Here is a 20,042-nt window from a genome sequence, read left to right as displayed (position 1 = left end):
TTTTTTAAGTTGATAAAAATATTGAATAATTTTTTATGAGAAAAATATGACGACTTATCATTTAGTCGTTTAATATTAATAAATCAAAAAAAATTATTTGGGCAACCCATAATCCAACCCAACCCGAAAACTTGCCCAAATCGATCATTGATGTAATGGATGATTATTTTACCTCACTCAAACCAGAGTGTCTTATATGAGTTATGTATTGGGTTTGGCTAAGCCCAACCTAAATCGACCAATGTAAACCCCTAATAAACTATAAACTATAAGCTAAAACGCTATTTAAATTTGCGTCGGGAAAATAAACTATAAGATAGTAAAATAAACTATAAATTCATGATGAAAAGTGTAACACCCCGATAAAATATGATAATTATTTAATTTAAGTTAATAGTATATTTATTAATTTAATTAAATAATTGGAATATTATTTGGATTATTATTATTGGAATAATAAAGTTGGAATATATATAAGGTCCCATTTGGTAAAAAGGGTTTTGACGTGAAAACCAGAGAAGCGACAGAAAGTGAGAAAAGGGAAAAGAGGAAGAGCAAGAGAGCAAGGGTTGAAGAAAGGAAAAGCTTGAAGCTAAAGGATTGCCGGATTAACTCAGGTAAGGGGGGTTTATCGTCGTTTAATGGGTATTATGGGTTAACATGTAATGGGTAGTAATAAGCCGTTGAATTGACCCTAATTGGGATGATGAGTGCTGAAAAATTGTGATGAATAAGTTATGTTAAAGCTGTAATTGAATCTGTAATTGGATGAGTCTTGATTTTCCGAAAGTGTAACTTTTTACGGAATTGGAATCGGATGTCCGGAAGTCCTCCAACGGCGGAAAATGCGGAGAATTCTGCCTTCTGCTTCGTGTTAGCGCAGGAACAGCTTTCTGTCTTGCGTTAACCGGTTAACCCAGGGTGTTAACCGGTTAACACTGTTATGAATTGTGAAATATTGCTGTCTGTCTTGCGTTAACCGGTTAACCCAGGGTGTTAACCGGTTAACACTGTTGTGAATTGCCAGGAAGCGTGTTCTGTGTTGCGTTAACCGGTTAACCCAGGGCGTTAACCGGTTAACACTGTGTGAAAAGTGAAAAATTTATATTTAAATGTGGTGTGCATGTTTGATGTTTGGCCTATATTGGCGTATGATATAATAGGGATCATTTCCCGTTGTTTTGAGCGGTAGGGGTATTAGTAGAGCGTGCTAATACTGTGATTGATTATGTGGCATGATATGATTATGTGATAAATATGTGGATGATGTATGATTGTATGCATAATGCTGTGGATGTATCTATTATGTATGCAATTGTGAATGGACTGTTTATGGCTTAGAGTGTGAGCATATGTCCATTGTGGATGATTGTTGATGTTTGCATGACTAAGTGATTTAGCTTGCATATTGTGGCCTTTATGGTGGTAGCTAATTCCCATGGTGAGGAATTAGTGAGTGAGTTAATGTGGATTGTTGTTGATGTTTGCATGTTAGGTGATTAGCGTGCATAGCATAGCCCTTGGGGTGGTAGCTAATTCCCATGGTGAGGAATTAGTGAGTGAGTCACTAGGTCTCAAATGAGTGGGACTAGTGAGCTTGGTAGCCGTATCTGGATTTGATCGGTGAGGTTGAACTATATGTTCACGAATAGTCGGTACCGCATGCATGGAGTCTCATTGCATAATGTATGTATTGTGTATAATATGAATGGATGTGTTCCAATATTATACGTGTGTTTTGATGTTTATGTTGAGCATGATTATGAGTATGAGTTGATGTTGCCGTTACTGAATGTGTGATATGATTAGGGTGATGAGATGTGTTCATTTACTTAGCATTACATGATATTTTATAATGCTTATTATATCGATTGAGGAACTCACCCTTACAACTATGTTTCAGGTAACGTGCAGTGATTGAGTAGAAGCTAGTCCTTGGAGTCTAGTGTAGTTCCTTAGTGAGTCATGCTCTGATAGATGTAACATCGGGACGGGATGTTTTGCCTTGTTTTCGGTTTGGTTGTTGAATAACCTTACATGTAATGTGTTACATGTTTTGCATGTTATTGTTAATTTCTATCCGCTGCGAATTATGCAAATGTTTATTTTGATGAATAAATGAGCATGACGAGTTAAATTGGAACATGGTGTGAAGTGTCAAGTGTGACACCCTTAAATTGCATATATACTCTGATTTATGTTTGGTTGTTTTAATTATTTATTGGGGTATTTTAGAAGGGTGTTACATTAGTGGTATCAGAGCATAGTCGGTCGAGTCGAGTCGTAATTATTCTGTTTCCCTGTACGTGATAGGTGTTGTGTAACCCTATCAGTACTTATTGTTTTAGCTTGTTGGGTTCTCAGAATAGAGATGGCTGGAAGAGGTAGAGACGATGCTGCGATTGCTGAGGCTCTGGGTATGCTAGCTGGAGTACTTGGAGGGAATCCGAATGTTGTGGGACTGGGAGCTGCTCGTCAACTGAGTGAGTTCCAGAAGAACAATCCTCCAATGTTCAAAGGAGCATACGATCCAGATGGTGCTCAGAAGTGGTTGAAGGAGATCGAGAGGATCTTCCGAGTGACTGAGTGTGCCGATAACCAGAAGGTCAGGTTCGGTACGCATATGCTGTCAGAGGAAGCAGATGATTGGTGGGTTGCTGCCCGCACTGAGTTGGAAGCTGCTGGGAATGCTGAGATCACTTGGGCGGTGTTCAGAGAGAGATTCCTGAGGAAGTACTTTCCAGAGGATGTCAGAGGAAAGAAAGAGATAAAGTTCTTAGAATTGAAGCAGGGCAACCGGTCTGTTACTGAGTATGCTGCTAAGTTCACAGAGCTGTCGAAGTATTACACTCCCTATGATGAGGCTACTGGAGAATTTTCAAAATGTGTGAAGTTTGAGAACGGGTTACGTCCCGAGATCAAGCAGGCTATTGGATATCAGCGGATTAGAGTGTTTTCTGACTTGGTTGACTGTTGCAGGATTTTTGAACAGGATACCAAGGCCAGAGCAGAGAGCTATCAGCAGAGGGTTGATAGGAAAGGCAAGAATCAGAATGATCGTGGGAAACCGTATGCAGCTGGCAAAGGTTTCCAGAGACAGAGTGGGATGAAGAGACCTAGTGGGGGAGACTCCAGTGCCCCTGTGATCGCTCGACTGCGTGAGTCGAGAATGGGATACAAACTGCAAGTGCATAGTTCTATCGCGTAGTTTTAAAAGATATCGATCCCACAGGGACTTATGAATCGATATACCGTTATCTAAGGTTACTACGTAAATCTAAGGTGAAAAATGTTTGATTGTTTGGGGAAAAACTAAAGGCTAAACTAAGATCTAGATTAAATATTAATAAAACGGATATCGGTATGTAGTTCGTCAAAACTAGGGAATCAAGTCTTTGTCGGTTTCTTGGTTTTAAAGTAAATCGTTTCAGTTAACTTTATTGGTTAAAGGTTTTATCTCAAACTCTCGCTCTGTTGAATAAACCATGATTTTATATTAATGTAGCTGTCACTTATAATTAAGTCAAAAACCATATTTTGAAAGCAATAAAGTTGCAGAAACTCTTTTTAAGAAAACACTGACCGTTTTAAACACCCTTATCTCAAACTCTCGCTCTGTTGACTTAGGTTATACAATTAAATCCAAATGCTTAACTCTCGTCCTCACATTCAATCTTTAAAAATACTTTTTGGAAAAGGTCAGAATTTAATTAACTCTAAAACTTGCTCTCGCCCTGATCTAGAATTAATGTCTAACTTACACTGTCCAGTTAAAACCTCAAACTCTCGCTCTGTTGATTTTAACTTCTTTATGTCCTTTACTTTTTGTAAAAAATCTTGTTATTAAACCTGTAAGTTGAGACCGTAAAAAGATTGATTTTAATTTTAAGTTTAAATAGACCGACTCAGTCTTGATCCCTTATTCTGCTTACTTTACATACCGATACCTAGGCGAATTAGCCAGACATGCTAAATAAACAAGCATACATATCATGCATAAACAGACTCATTCCAGGCAGATAATATAAATAAATAATAAAACAAAATATTAAATAATGATTAAAGAACCTGAATGCGTAATACAATAGTCTTGAACACTCCACCACAAGCCGGTAGGATTTGTTCTTCGATTCTTCAATTAAACAATAAATTAAACCAAGGAAATAAAACTAGAATCTAACGTAAGGTTAGATCCGATAAAAAGTTGCACAATAGTTTCCGGTGTAGAAACTATTATGCGAAAAATATCTAAATGCTAAAAGGGGAAAGGTAAATTGCAAGGGAAAAAGAATGTAGAACTTGCAAAAGAAATAAATAAAATAAACGATGTTAAGTTGCTGGAAAAGAAAAAATAAGCAAAAGCGTGAAAAGAAAATTGGCACAGCTTCGGCAATATGAGCGTGGAAAAACCGAGGAACCCTTTTAGGTTTTAGAGATAGCTATTTATATTGGTGCTGGTAACTGCTTTCCGTTTCTCAAGTTCTTCAACGTGGCTAAATGCACGGCGTGGATATAGGACACAAACTCCTCAACGTCTCTTCTTCAAGTCTTCTGAGGGCGTTACTTGCGCCAAAAAAATAGTGGAACGGTGTGACGCTCGTCACACCATGTGTGACGTCCGTCACAAGGCTGCTTTGCGTGACGCTCGTCACGCACCCTGTGACGTCCGTCACAGGCACAGCATTGGTGACTTGTGCGCTTTGGGCTGGGCTTTGGCATTTGGTTCCTTTTCTCTCCTTTTTGCACCTCCTTTTCTTCCATTTTCCCTTGTTCTTCAAAATAGACTACCTGAGACAAATAGGAAGAAAATACCACGTAATATCTCATAAAATGCAGTAAACCGAAATAAATAGTCATAGAATTTAATGGAATTAAGTCCTAAAATATGATATAATTTCGTGTTATCAAACTCCCCCATACTTAGATCTTTGCTTGTCCTCAAGCAAAATTCAGTATAGAAATCGTTTTCAAAAATTTAGCCAGGCGAAGTTTCAAAACACACATCAATTCGTAATAGGTTGCAAATGGATTTTGTTTAGAAGCAATTTGAGTTTAATCTTGACATCAACAACTACCGTTACAACTTAGATAACCCTACCTTATGCAAATCAGTTCAAGTAATGCCATTATAGTTATCCTAGTTCCTTTACTTTTATTTCACCCGCTTTCATTCTAGCGAAATCACATTAAGCCCTTTATCTTTTCGCGCACATAGTGGAGTAACCGGTTAGTGATTCTGATCCGCTTTTAGCTAGAAGTTCTGGTACATAAGTCGGATAACTTCGTTATTCAGTCCATTGCAAATCGTGGGGGATCGAACCGTAGTCCGCCCTACCGAGTTCAGTACCAGATACCTACTGAACCAACTCATAATGGATCTTTCATATTGTGCTTTTGCATGATCTGCAACTTTTAGATTAAATGATCTGGTAAGGATCACCTAATTTAATCAGTGCATTTCCTGATATATTCATATATTTTATGTTACTTTGGGGATCCTTCACTTATATTCATCGGCTCTCCACGTAGTTTGCTATTAAGATGGTGCTGACTTCTCGTATAAACTACTCGGGGTTACTCTAAAGCTAAAAGTTCGAGGAATCGGTATAATAGGTACTTATCCTGATCTAACATGTTGAGGTTCTCAGAGCGTTGTTATGGTAATGATTTTTTTTGTCTTGATTTCACTCAAGTTTTATAAAGTAAGCAACCTTTATACTTATTGGGTGTGTTAAAATTTGTTTTGTTATGGCTCAAGAAAATTGAGGGGAATAGATAATAGAAATATTTCACACTAGGGACTTAACTTAAAATTATAATTTTTTTTTTTTTTTTCCAGATAATAAGAAAGGGAAATAACAATGAAAGGGAAGGTAACATACTTGAAAAATGGAAATGGAAGAAACAAGTTTTTCCCCCCATACTTAAATTAAACATTGTCCCCAATGTTTTAAGGAAATGAAATACAATATGGAAAGGAAAAGGAAACTACAACTAAGGTTGTCTTCCGCCTCTGGTTCTTGGACCTGGTGATCTCTGACGTAAGTCTAAGTTGTCGAACCTGCTGAACAACTCAGTAAACCGCTGGTCGGTTATGGCATTCCTAGCGTCCTGTTGCTGTTGCATTTGACGCATCATCTGCAGCATCTCGACATTCTGTGCCTGCATTCCATCGATAACATCCATAATGTCGTTGTTGGTTGCAGGCCTTCTTCGTCGACGACGTTGGGAGGATGAGCCAGTTGTATTGCCGGAAGGGTTGAGCGGGACTGACTGTTGTGTAGGCGGATGATCACCTTGTTCCATTTCTTCAAACTCATCTGTTTGCGGGTTTGTTTGTGAAGGCTCGGTGGTTTCAGGAGCGTTGAGATCATAGAGGTGGCGCTCGGGGTTTGTGACATCAGTGAGGGCAGTATTTGGTAGAACAACGCTTGGGACTGCCTGGTTGTTCACCATAAGATAATATCCTCCGCCTACTCTGTTCTTAATCAAGCGGCTGGATCGACAGTAGCTGGTATCCATAGATAGGGGAGGTAGGGATTCTAAAGTTTGGAGTTTATCCCCTAGGTTTAGGCCAAGTGCGATGGTGGTGATTAAGCCACCAATTATAAAAGGTTGCCTGCCTCTAGCACATAAGGTGCGGATGTGATGAAAGAGAAAGGAGGTGGCGTTTACCTGAGTATCTGGTTCGAAAACGCACTGGAGGAAAAATAGTTCCTTTGAGTTGACCTTGCTGTTGTTTGGCCTTCCAAAAACTGTGTTTTGCAAGATGCGGATAAAGTACCGGGTAGTGGGGTTATGTATATGGGAGAGAAGGAGTTCTTCCCAGTTGTAGGTATCTATACCGGAAATTTTCTTAAAAAGGCCAAAAACGCCAACTGTGTTCCAGTTTGAGGTTGGAGGGATTCTGGCATGCAGCAGACCTTCTGTGGGAAATTGTAGCATGGTACTCAATTGGTTTTGGGTTAGAGAGTACTCGGTGTTAAACATACGGAAGGTTGCCGTACCGGTTAGAAATTCGTCTTCACCGGCGGGAGTGGTGTAGTCGTATGAACTTAAGAATTCTAAGGTTATGGATGGGTAGGTGGGTTGATTATGAGTGCAAAGGAAGGTTATAATCAGTTCCGGGCATATGATGTCGGAGGTCAGGTATGGCTGATTCTTCGGTCGGAACAGGCTGAGGAGGAGGGTCAATATCATGATAGCCGGATGGTGTTTGAGGGTCAGATTCAGCATGAGAGATCTGGTCAACATAATTCTCATAGTCATTACAGATCTCATAATCCTGGATGGATTCAGTGGATCCAGCAGGAGTTGGGGTTTCATTCAGGTTATAGAGCCAGTTCCTTTGGTTATGAACACTAGTCCTAGGATCGGGCATGGTGAATAGGCAGAGAACCTGGTTATCAATAATAAGCTCAAACTCATCAGACCCTAGGTTTGCTATAAACATAGTGTTGAAGAGGAAAGGTATACTCATAGTAGTAATGCCACAAAAAGGGCTAAGGTCAAGCATAGGCTGACGTAATCCAATGGCATTACCTATCATAGTTATCAAACCGCCTATTCTAATGGGTGCTCGCTCATCCTGGATAAGGTAGTCCAAATTAGCTAACATAAAAGTGGCACCGTTTACTGGACGGTTCTGGGAAGCACAAAATATGATGAAAAGTTCATCACGTGAAACTGAAGTACTGTTTGGCTTCTCCCCAAATAAAGTGTGGGTCAGGATCTTATGGAAATAGCGAAAAGCCGGATTATGTATGTTTCCAGAGAGAAACTCATGTTCTTCGGGCTCATCATTTCCAGTCAGCTTACCCCAAAAGTGTTCAAGCTCTCTATATTCAAAAAGTTCTTCCTGGCTTACAGTGAATGTATCAAAGGAGGTAGGGAAACCCAAAAGGTTGGTGAAGTCTCTAATATCAAATTGGTACTCCATATTGAACATTCTGAACTGGATAAATCCTCTGCTAATTCCTTTTCCATGGCTGGGTAGATAGATTAATGAGCTAAGGAATTCTAGTGTGAGTCTCCGGTAGGTGGTGAAATGTCTCAGGATAGGGGAGGTCTCCCATCCTATCTGATTCAGCAAATACAGGACACTCTGTCTCAGTCCAAGGGCAGTCATAGCCCAATCATCAGCATATAAACTAGGTAGCATCTCTCTAGCGGCTAGTTCTTCAAACTTTTGTTTCTGAGCCATTCCTCTGAACTTGATACCCATACGATCAATATGTCCCATCTGGTTAGTGTTAGCTAGAGAAAAGAAAACATGAGTTTAAGTCAGGATTTGGCCAAATGCCGAAGGAAGAGAAAATTATTATTATTATTATTATTTTTTTTTTTTGAATAAATCAAGAATGAATATTAAACAGAAATTAAAAGAATAATTAAGAAAGAAATAGGGAAATGATAATAATAGAATAATAAAATAACAAATTAATTTGTGGGTTGTCTCCCACTAAGCGCTTTGTTTAAATGTCGCAAGCTCGACAAAGAAACTGTTAAATATAATCTATAGGTCCTGGGGGCGTTTCGTCTAAGTGTAGGATTTGCGAATCCTCGTTGGTTTCCGCATAGTGATAGTGTTTCAGACGTTGCCCGTTTACGGTGAACGGTTCTGTAGATTGTCCTTTTTTTTCTACCGCTCCACTGGGAAAGACTTTAGTGATATGAAAAGGCCCTGACCATCTGGATCGTAGTTTTCCCGGGAATAACTTTAGTCTAGAGTTAAATAAAAGTACTGCGTCGCCTTGCTTGAAGATTTTCCTTGATATACGCTTGTCATGCCATTGTTTTGTTCTTTCTTTATAGATTCTGGCATTTTCATAGGCGTCTCTTCTGAGTTCCTCTAATTCGTTTATGTCAAGGATTCTCTTTTCACCGGCGGCTTTATAATTCAAATTTAAATTTCTAATAGCCCAATAGGCTTTATGTTCTAATTCTACCGGGAGGTGACAGGATTTTCCATAAATGAGCTTAAATGGGGTCGTCCCTATGGGGGTTTTATAAGCAGTTTGGTATGCCCACAAAGCTTCTGGTAATTTCAATGACCAATCTTTCCTTGAAGTGGCTACCGTTTTTTCTAGTATTTGCTTGATTTCTCTGTTAGATACTTCCACTTGTCCACTGGTTTGAGGGTGGTAAGGTGTCGCTATCCTATGTCTCACTCCATACTTAAGTAGTAGTTTTTCGAGTACCTTGGATATAAAGTGTGATCCACCATCACTGACTACTATTCTTGGGATGCCAAATCTCGGAAATATTATATTTTTAAAGAGTCTAGTTACTACTCGGGTGTCATTTGTTGGAGAAGCTATAGCTTCGATCCACTTTGATACGTAGTCAACTGCCACGAGTATGTATTTGTTACCGAAAGAGGATGGAAAAGGTCCCATGAAGTCTATCCCCCACACGTCAAAAATCTCTACTTCCAAAATACCTTTTTGCGGCATCTCGTCACGTCTAGATATGTTTCCCGTGCGTTGACATCTGTCACACTCCTTAATAGTCGCATGTACGTCCTTCCATATAGTTGGCCAATAAAAGCCAGCTTGTAGGATTTTAGAGCAGGTCTTGGATGTACTTGTGTGTCCACCATAAGGAGCGGAGTGGCAGTGTTGGATTATATTTTCTACCTCTTCTTCGGGTATACATCGACGGAAAATACCATCGGGGCCTCTTTTGAAAAGTAAGGGATCATCCCAGTAATAGTGTTTTATGTCGTGGAAGAATCGTTTCTTCTGCTGGTAAGATAAAGTAGGTGGAACTATTCCGGCGGCTAAATAATTGACTAGATCAGCGTACCATGGTGTGACAGATATAGCTAAGGTGGTTTCTACTTGCATGTCGGAGTTGTTCTCTTCCAAAGTAGCTATAAGTTTGTCATACGAGAAATCATCATTAATTGATGTTCTTTCCGGTTCAAGGTTCTCAAGTCTAGAGAGGTGGTCTGCTACTACGTTTTCAGTTCCTTTCTTGTCCTTGATTTCTAAGTCGAATTCTTGTAGCAACAAGATCCATCTTAGGAGTCTAGGTTTAGCATCTTTTTTTGTTAGAAGGTACCTGATAGCAGCGTGATCAGTGTAGACTATTATTTTGGCTCCTACCAAGTAAGAACGAAATTTATCTAGCGCAAATACCACTGCTAGGAGTTCTTTCTCGGTAGTGGCGTAATTCATTTGCGCTTCATCCAGGGTTCTGCTAGCGTAATATATAACGTGAAGCTTTTTATCCTTTCTTTGTCCTAAAACAGCACCTACAGCATAATCACTGGCATCGCACATTATTTCGAATGGTTCATTCCAGTCTGGTGTCTGCATTATGGGTGCTGAGATCAATGCTTGTTTAAGAGTTTGAAATGCTTTTAAACAGTTATCGTCGAATATGAATTCGGCATCTTTCATCAACAGTCCGGTTAAGGGTTTAGTTATCTTAGAGAAGTCTTTGATGAATCGTCGGTAAAAACCGGCGTGTCCTAAAAAGCTTCGTACCTCCCTCACGGTTCTTGGGGGTTGAAGATTTTCGATTACCTCTATTTTGGCTTTGTCTACTTCAATTCCTCTGTTCGAGATGATGTGTCCTAAAACAATTCCTTCTTGTACCATAAAGTGGCACTTTTCCCAATTAAGTACTAAGTTTACTTTTACACATCGCTCAAGAACTCTTTCCAGGTTTTCAAGGCATTCTTCGAAACTTTGTCCGTATACAGAAAAGTCATCCATAAATACTTCCATGATGTTTTCGAGAAAGTCGGCGAAAATTGCCATCATGCATCTTTGAAAGGTCGCAGGGGCATTACACAAACCAAACGGCATTCGTCTATAAGCGAAGGTACCAAAAGGGCATGTGAACGTTGTCCTTTCTTGGTCATCAGGGTGAATTGGTATTTGAAAGAAGCCTGAATAACCGTCTAGATAACAGAAATGTGAATGTTTTGCTAATCGTTCTAACATTTGGTCAATGAATGGTAAAGGGAAATGATCTTTTCGGGTTGCTTTGTTTAGTTTCCTATAATCAATGCACATTCGCCATCCCGATTCGATTCGTTTAGTTATAGTTTCTCCTTTTTCGTTTTCAATAACGGTTATGCCTCCTTTCTTTGGTACAACGTGTACAGGACTGACCCATTTGCTATCAGATATAGGATATATAATACCTTCTTCCAATAACTTGGTTATTTCTTTCTTTACTACCTCACTTAGGATCGGATTTAGTCTTCTCTGGTGTTCCCTAGAGGTTTTACAGTCTTCTTCTAACATGATGCGGTGCATACAAATAGAAGGGCTTATTCCTTTAAGATCGGTGATGTGGTATCCTAGTGCGGTTGGATAATTCCTTAAGATATGTAAGAGTTTTTCTGTTTCGAGTCTTCCTAGATCTGCATTAACTATCACAGGTCGTTCAAGTTCTAAGTCTAGGAATTCATATCTCAGATTTTTGGGAAGTGTTTTCAAATCAGGGGTTGGTTTGTTAAGACATTGCGTAGGGTCCGGTATTATTGCTAAGCATTGGTTAGATTTGTCCTCTAAAAGATAGTCTGATGATTTGTCTTCTCCTAACTCTGCTTCTTTTATGCATTCATCGATGATATCCATGAAGTAACATGTATCTTCTATTGCAGGTGCTTTCAAGAATTGGGAAAGAATGAATTCAATTTTCTCTTCACCTACTTCGAAGGTGAGTCGTCCTCGTTTTACGTCTGTGATTGCACCGGCAGTTGCTAAGAATGGTCTTCCTAGTATAATAGGTGTAGTATCATCTTCTCTAATGTCCATAATTGTGAAGTCAGTGGGAATGTAAAACTGACCTATGCGTACGGGAACGTTTTCAAGGATTCCTACAGGATATTTGATGGAACGATCTGCTAGTTGCACGGACATTTTGGTCGGTCTTAATTCTCCCATTTCCAGTTTCTTACATATGGATAAAGGCATAACGCTAATTCCGGCTCCTAAATCGCATAAGGCTTTGTCGATGACAAATTGTCCTATGTGACAGGGTATAGAGAAACTACCCGGATCCTTGAGTTTAGGAGGCATGTTTTGGATTATAGCGCTACATTCGGCAGGGAGTGTAACGGTTTCGCTATCCTCAAGTTTCCTCTTATTAGAAAGAATTTCTTTTAAGAATTTAGCATATGAGGGCATCTGCGTAATAGCTTCGGTAAACGGAATTGTAACGTTTAATTGTTTAAGGAGATCAACAAATTTTCTAAATTGGCCCGCATCTTTGGTTTTAACAAGCCTTTGAGGGTAAGGTATAGGTGGTTTGTAAGGTGGTGGAGGTACATAAGGTTCCTTCTTTTCTAGGGTTTCCTTATTACTCTCTTCCTTTTCCTTAGGTTCACTTTCCTCAGTTGATTTCTTAGGGTTTTGGTTTTCTATCCTTGGATCAGACGGTCCTTCCACTTCCGTTCTGCTTCTTAATATAATTGCATGAGCTTGGCTTCTCGGATTAGGTTGGGGCTGTCCAGGGAATGTACCAGTTGGTGCAGCAGTAGGTGCTTGTTGTTGAGCTACTTGAGATATTTGTGTTTCCAGCATTTTGTTATGGGTAGCCAAGGCATCTACTTTGCTTGCTAGTTGTTTAAGTTGTTCGCCAGTATGTATGTTCTGGTTTAAGAAATCTTTATTGGTTTGTTGTTGGGAAGCTATAAAGTTTTCCATCATGATTTCCAAGTTGGATTTTCTAGGGGTATTATTGTTAGGCATGGATGGATTCGGTTTCTGATATCCCGGTGGTATAGATGGGGCTTGATTTGGAGACTGTCCAGGTGCGTATAAAGCATTATTACTCTTATATGAAAAGTTTGGATGGTTCTTCCAATTTGGGTTATAGGTATTCGAATAGGGGCTTCCTTGAGCATAATTTACTTGCTCTGCTTGGATTCCTGTCAAGAGTTGACATTCCGCAGGAGTGTGGCCTTGGATTCCACAGACCTCGCAATTCTGAGTTATAGCAACCACGGCGGCTGGAGGTGATACGTTTAAACTTTCAATTTTCTGGACCAAAGCATCCACTTTTGCATTGACGTGATCAAGGTTACTTATCTCGTACATGCCAGTTTTTGGTTGAGGTTTTTCCACCGTTGTTCGTTCGGTTCCCCACTGATAGTGGTTTTGGGCCATGCTCTCGATAAGCTGGTAAGCATCAGCATAAGGTTTGTTCATTAGTGCACCACCTGCAGCGGCGTCTATTGTTAACCTTGTGTTGTATAAGAGACCATTATAAAATGTGTGAATTACTAACCAGTCTTCCAAACCATGGTGTGGGCAAAGTCTCATCATGTCTTTGTATCTTTCCCATGCTTCGAAAAAAGACTCGTTGTCTTTCTGTTTAAATCCGTTTATCTGGGCTCTTAACATAGCTGTTTTGCTTGGCGGAAAATATCGGGCAAGAAAAACTTTCTTCAACTCGTTCCAGGTGGTGACTGAGTTGGAAGGAAGAGATTGAAGCCATCTTCTAGCGCTATCTCTTAAGGAGAAAGGAAAAAGACGAAGTCGAATTGCCTCTGAAGTGACACCATTAGCTTTAACAGTATCAGCGTATTGAACAAATACGGATAAATGAAGGTTTGGATCTTCGGTAAGATTTCCAGAGAATTGGTTCTGTTACACAGCCTGCAACAGCGAAGGTTTAAGTTCGAAGTTGTTTGCTTCGATTGAGGGCGGAGCAATACTTGAATGTGGTTCATCTTGCGATGGAGCGGCGTAATCTCTAAGAGCACGAGCTGGTTCTGCCATCTCGGGTATCGAAGGAAAAAGGTTTTTGATATCAGGAAGTTCGATAGGAGGGAGATTGTTTTCAGCACGATATTCCCGAATTCGTCGTAAGACTCGGAGATATAGTTCGATATCGTTGATTCGTAGATAGAGCGGTTCGCCTTGTGAGCGAGTGCGTGGCATACAAATCAACGAAAGAAAGAATAGAAGAAAAAGAAACCTTAGTCTCTACAGCGTAACAGAAGAGTTACGATATCGATTAAATAAAAGTCCCCGGCAACGGCGCCAAAAACTTGATCGCTCGACTGCGTGAGTCGAGAATGGGATACAAACTGCAAGTGCACAGTTCTATCGCGTAGTTTTAAAAGATATCGATCCCACAGGGACTTATGAATCGATATACCGTTATCTAAGGTTACTACGTAAATCTAAGGTGAAAAATGTTTGATTGTTTGGGGAAAAACTAAAGGCTAAACTAAGATCTAGATTAAATATTAATAAAACGGATATCGGTATGTAGTTCGTCAAAACTAGGGAATCAAGTCTTTGTCGGTTTCTTGGTTTTAAAGTAAATCGTTTCAGTTAACTTTATTGGTTAAAGGTTTTATCTCAAACTCTCGCTCTGTTGAATAAACCATGATTTTATATTAATGTAGCTGTCACTTATAATTAAGTCAAAAACCATATTTTGAAAGCAATAAAGTTGCAGAAACTCTTTTTAAGAAAACACTGACCGTTTTAAACACCCTTATCTCAAACTCTCGCTCTGTTGACTTAGGTTATACAATTAAATCCAAATGCTTAACTCTCGTCCTCACATTCAATCTTTAAAAATACTTTTTGGAAAAGGTCAGAATTTAATTAACTCTAAAACTTGCTCTCGCCCTGATCTAGAATTAATGCCTAACTTACACTGTCCAGTTAAAACCTCAAACTCTCGCTCTGTTGATTTTAACTTCTTTATGTCCTTTACTTTTTGTAAAAAATCTTGTTATTAAACCTGTAAGTTGAGACCGTAAAAAGATTGATTTTAATTTTAAGTTTAAATAGACCGACTCAGTCTTGATCCCTTATTCTGCTTACTTTACATACCGATACCTAGGCGAATTAGCCAGACATGCTAAATAAACAAGCATACATATCATGCATAAACAGACTCATTCCAGGCAGATAATATAAATAAATAATAAAACAAAATATTAAATAATGATTAAAGAACCTGAATGCGTAATACAATAGTCTTGAACACTCCACCACAAGCCGGTAGGATTTGTTCTTCGATTCTTCAATTAAACAATAAATTAAACCAAGGAAATAAAACTAGAATCTAACGTAAGGTTAGATCCGATAAAAAGTTGCACAATAGTTTCCGGTGTAGAAACTATTATGCGAAAAATATCTAAATGCTAAAAGGGGAAAGGTAAATTGCAAGGGAAAAAGAATGTAGAACTTGCAAAAGAAATAAATAAAATAAACGATGTTAAGTTGCTGGAAAAGAAAAAATAAGCAAAAGCGTGAAAAGAAAATTGGCACAGCTTCGGCAATATGAGCGTGGAAAAACCGAGGAACCCTTTTAGGTTTTAGAGATAGCTATTTATATTGGTGCTGGTAACTGCTTTCCGTTTCTCAAGTTCTTCAACGTGGCTAAATGCACGGCGTGGATATAGGACACAAACTCCTCAACGTCTCTTCTTCAAGTCTTCTGAGGGCGTTACTTGCGCCAAAAAAATAGTGGAACGGTGTGACGCTCGTCACACCATGTGTGACGTCCGTCACAAGGCTGCTTTGCGTGACGCTCGTCACGCACCCTGTGACGTCCGTCACAGGCACAACATTGGTGACTTGTGCGCTTTGGGCTGGGCTTTGGCATTTGGTTCCTTTTCTCTCCTTTTTGCACCTCCTTTTCTTCCATTTTCACTTGTTCTTCAAAATAGACTACCTGAGACAAATAGGAAGAAAATACCACGTAATATCTCATAAAATGCAGTAAACCGAAATAAATAGTCATAGAATTTAATGGAATTAAGTCCTAAAATATGATATAATTTCGTGTTATCACCCTGCTAAGTGTTACAGATGTGGTCAGGCTGGACATCGTTTCCAGGAGTGTACCAGTGTTGAGAAGAAGTGTTTCAAGTGTGGCAAGGGTGGTCACTTGGCCGCAGAGTGCCGGTTGAAGACTATGACTTGTTTCAACTGTGGAGAGGTGGGTCATATCAGTCCACAGTGTCCTAAGCCGAAGAGAGAGAACCAGTCGGGAGGCAAGGTCTTTGCTTTATCAGGTTCTGAGACTTCTGCAGATGATCGTTTGATCCGAGGTACGTGTTATATTAATGGCTTTCCTCTTGTAGCTATTATTGACACAGGTGCGACTCATTCCTTTATATCTTTGGATTGTGCTGTGAAACTTAAATTAGAGATATCTGAGATGCATGGGGGTATGGTGATTGATACTCCTGCGAAGGGTTCAGTGACTACTACTTCAGTTTGTTTAATTTGCCCTTTGAGTATTTTTGGTAGAGACTTTGGGATGGACCTCGTGTGTCTTCCACTAGTGCAGATTGATGTTATCTTGGGTATGAACTGGTTGGTGTTTAACCGAGTTTATATCAACTGTTTTGATAAGACTGTGATCTTTCCTGAGATTGAGGAAGGAAAGGGTTTGTTTCTATCAGCAAGGCAGGTGAATGAGGCAGTAACAGATGGGGCAGAGTTGTTTATGCTGTTAGCGACTTTGGAGGCTAAAGATAAACTGGTGATTTGCGATCTGGCCGTGGTGTGTGATTTTCCTGATGTGTTTCCTGAAGAAGTGAATGAATTACCGCCAGAGCGTGAAGTTGAGTTCTCGATTGATTTGGTACCTGGTACTAGGCCGATGTCGATGGCTCCATGCCGTATGTCTGCTGTTGAGTTAGCTGAATTGAAGAGTCAGCTGGAAGATCTGTTGGATAAGAAATTTATTCGTCCGAGTGTGTCACCGTGGGGCGCACCAGTGTTATTAGTTAAGAAGAAAGAAGGTACTATGAGGTTGTGTGTGGACTACAGGCAACTGAATAAAGTGACGATCAAGAATCGGTATCCTTTGCCGAGGATTGATGATTTGATGGATCAGTTGGTTGGTGCGAGTGTGTTCAGCAAAATAGATTTGAGATCGGGGTATCATCAGATACGTGTGAAAACTGAGGATATTCAGAAGACTGCTTTCAGAACAAGGTATGGACATTATGAGTATTCTGTAATGCCTTTTGGTGTGACTAATGCGCCTGGGGTATTTATGGAGTATATGAATAGGATTTTCCATCCGTACCTAGACAGGTTTGTTGTGGTGTTTATTGATGAATTTTGGTGTATTCGAAATCTGAAGAAGAGCATGCTGAACATTTGAGAGTGGTTTTAGGAGTCCTTCGAGAAAAGAAGTTATTTGCTAAACTGTCCAAGTGTGAATTTTGGTTAGAAGAGGTTAGTTTTCTTGGTCATGTGGTTTCAAGAGGGGGTGTTGCTGTTGATCCTTCTAAGATAGAAGCGGTATCTAAGTGGGAAGCTCCGAAGTCAGTTTCTGAGATAAGGAGTTTTCTTGGACTTGCAGGTTATTATAGGAAATTCATTGAGGGATTTTCTAAGTTGGCGTTACCGTTGATGATGTTGACTAGAAAGGGGCAAGCGTTTGTTTGGGACTCAAAATGTGAAGAAGGTTTCCAAGAGTTAAAGAGAAGGTTAACTATTGCTCCTATTCTGATATTACCAAGTCCGTCAGAACCATTTGAGGTTTACTGTGATGCTTCATTGTTGGGTTTGGGTGGTGTTTTGATGCAGAATAAGCAGGTTGTAGCTTATGCTTCGAGACAACTGAAGGTTCATGAGGGGAACTATCCGACACACGATTCGGAGTTGGCAGCTGTGGTATTTGTTCTGAAGTTATGGAGGCATTACTTGTACGGGTCAAGATTTGAGGTTTTCAGTGACCATAAAAGTTTAAAGTATTTGTTTGATCAGAAAGAACTGAATATGAGACAGAGGAGATGGTTAGAGTTTCTGAAGGATTATGACTTTGGTTTGAATTACCATCCGGGTAAAGCCAACGTAGTGGCTGATGCATTGAGTCGGAAATCATTGCATATGTCTATGTTAATGGTTAAGGAATTTGATTTAATTGAGCAGTTTAGAGACTTGAGTTTGGTGTGTGAGAGTACTCACAATAGTGTTAAATTGGGAATGTTGAAGTTAACGAGTGGTATTCTGGATGAGATTAGAGCGGGTCAGAAATCCGATGTGCTTTTGGTTGATAAGTTGACTCTAGTGAATCAAGGTCAAGGTGGTGAATTCAGAGTTGATGAGAATGGTGTTTTGAAATTTGGTAATCGGGTGTGTATTCCGGATGTTACCGAACTTAAGAAGAGTATACTCGAGGAAGGACATCGTAGTGGCCTGAGTATTCATCATGGGGCTACGAAGATGTATCATGATTTGAAAAAGTTATTTTGGTGGCCGGGAATGAAAAGAGAAATTGCGAGTTTTGTTTATTCTTGTTTGACTTGTCAGAAGTCAAAGATTGAGCATCAGAAGCCGTCTGGGCTAATGCAACCGTTGGCTATTCCAGAGTGGAAGTGGGATAGTATCAGTATGGATTTTGTTTCTGGTTTACCGAGGACAATTAAGAATTTTGAAGCTATTTGGGTGATTGTTGACAGATTGACAAAATCGGCTCATTTCATTCCGATCAGAATGGATTATCCATTAGAGAGATTAGCTGAGTTGTATATTGAGAAAATTGTAAGTTTGCATGGTATTCCGTCGAGTATTGTTTCGGACAGAGATCCTAGATTTACATCGAAGTTCTGGGAAGGTTTGCAGAGGGCTTTGGGAACTAAGCTGAGATTGAGTTCTGCATATCATCCGCAGACTGATGGTCAGACTGAGAGGACGATTCAGTCACTGGAGGATCTTTTGAGGGCTTGTGTTTTGGAAAAGGGAGGTGCTTGGGATTGTTATTTACCTTTGATTGAGTTTACCTACAACAATAGTTTTCATTCGAGCATTGGTATGGCACCGTTTGAAGCTTTGTATGGTAGGAGATGTCGGACACCTTTATGTTGGTATGAGTCCGGTGAGAGTGTTATGGTTGGACCGGAGATTGTTCAACAAACTACGGAAAAGATTAAGATGATTCAGGAGAAGATGAGGATTGCTCAGAGTCGTCAGAAGAGTTATCACGACAAGAGGAGGAAGTCACTTGAGTTCCAAGAGGGAGATCATGTGTTTCTTCGTGTTACTCCGATAACTGGGGTTGGTCGAGCTTTGAAGTCGAAGAAGTTGACACCTCGATTTATTGGTCCTTATCAGATTTTGGAGAGGATAGGGGAGGTAGCCTATCGTATCGCTTTATCGCCGTCACTTGCGAATTTGCATGAGGTTTTTCATGTGTCTCAGTTGAGGAGGTACATTCCTGATCCGTCGCATGTTGTCCAAGTAGATGATGTACAGGTGAGAGATAACCTGACTGTGGAAACATCACCTATGAGGATCGAGGATCGAGAGTTGAAGCAGTTGCGGGGTAAAGAGATTGCTTTGGTAAAGGTAGCTTGGGGAGGACCAGCAGGTGGCAATGTGACTTGGGAACTTGAGAGTCAGATGAAGGAGTCTTATCCAGAGTTATTCGCTTGAGGTATGTTTTCGAGGACGAAAACTCTTTTAGTGGGGGAGAGTTGTAACACCCCGATAAAATATGATAATTATTTAATTTAAGTTAATAGTATATTTATTAATTTAATTAAATAATTGGAATATTATTTGGATTATTATTATTGGAATAATAAAGTTGGAATATATATAAGGTCCCATTTGGTAAAAAGGGTTTTGACGTGAAAACCAGAGAAGCGACAGAAAGTGAGAAAAGGGAAAAGAGGAAGAGCAAGAGAGCAAGGGTTGAAGAAAGGAAAAGCTTGAAGCTAAAGGATTGCCGGATTAACTCAGGTAAGGGGGGTTTATCGTCGTTTAATGGGTATTATGGGTTAACATATAATGGGTAGTAATAAGCCGTTGAATTGACCCTAATTGGGATGATGAGTGCTGAAAAATTGTGATGAATAAGTTATGTTAAAGCTGTAATTGAATCTGTAATTGGATGAGTCTTGATTTTCCGAAAGTGTAGCTTTTTACGGAATTGGAATCGGAGGTCCGGAAGTCCTCCAACGGCGGAAAATGCGGAGAATTCTGCCTTCTGCTTCGTGTTAGCGCAGGAACAACTTTCTGTCTTGCGTTAACCGGTTAACCCAGGGTGTTAACCGGTTAACACTGTTATGAATTGTGAAATATTGCTGT

General features: G+C 39.7%; 2 protein-coding genes and 1 pseudogene across 5 annotated transcripts in view; all 3 read left to right on the top strand.

Moving 5' to 3' along the window:
• Positions 1–20,042, top strand: part of LOC127120107 (uncharacterized) — an 83,615-nt gene that overhangs the window by 44,974 nt on the left and 18,599 nt on the right. The gene's annotated exons all lie outside the window — the stretch shown is intronic.
• The window catches only part of LOC127120109 (uncharacterized), a 50,425-nt gene that overhangs the window by 11,784 nt on the left and 18,599 nt on the right, over positions 1–20,042 (top strand). The gene's annotated exons all lie outside the window — the stretch shown is intronic.
• Positions 13,261–13,360, top strand: LOC127124138 (uncharacterized; annotated as a pseudogene).

This window comes from Lathyrus oleraceus, chromosome 2 (genome assembly GCF_024323335.1).
Source record: "Lathyrus oleraceus cultivar Zhongwan6 chromosome 2, CAAS_Psat_ZW6_1.0, whole genome shotgun sequence".
In the NCBI taxonomy this organism is placed as follows: Eukaryota; Viridiplantae; Streptophyta; class Magnoliopsida; order Fabales; family Fabaceae; genus Lathyrus; species Lathyrus oleraceus.
The sequence above is the reverse complement of the archived record's forward strand: the minus strand, read 5'-3'. Positions and strand labels throughout refer to the sequence as shown.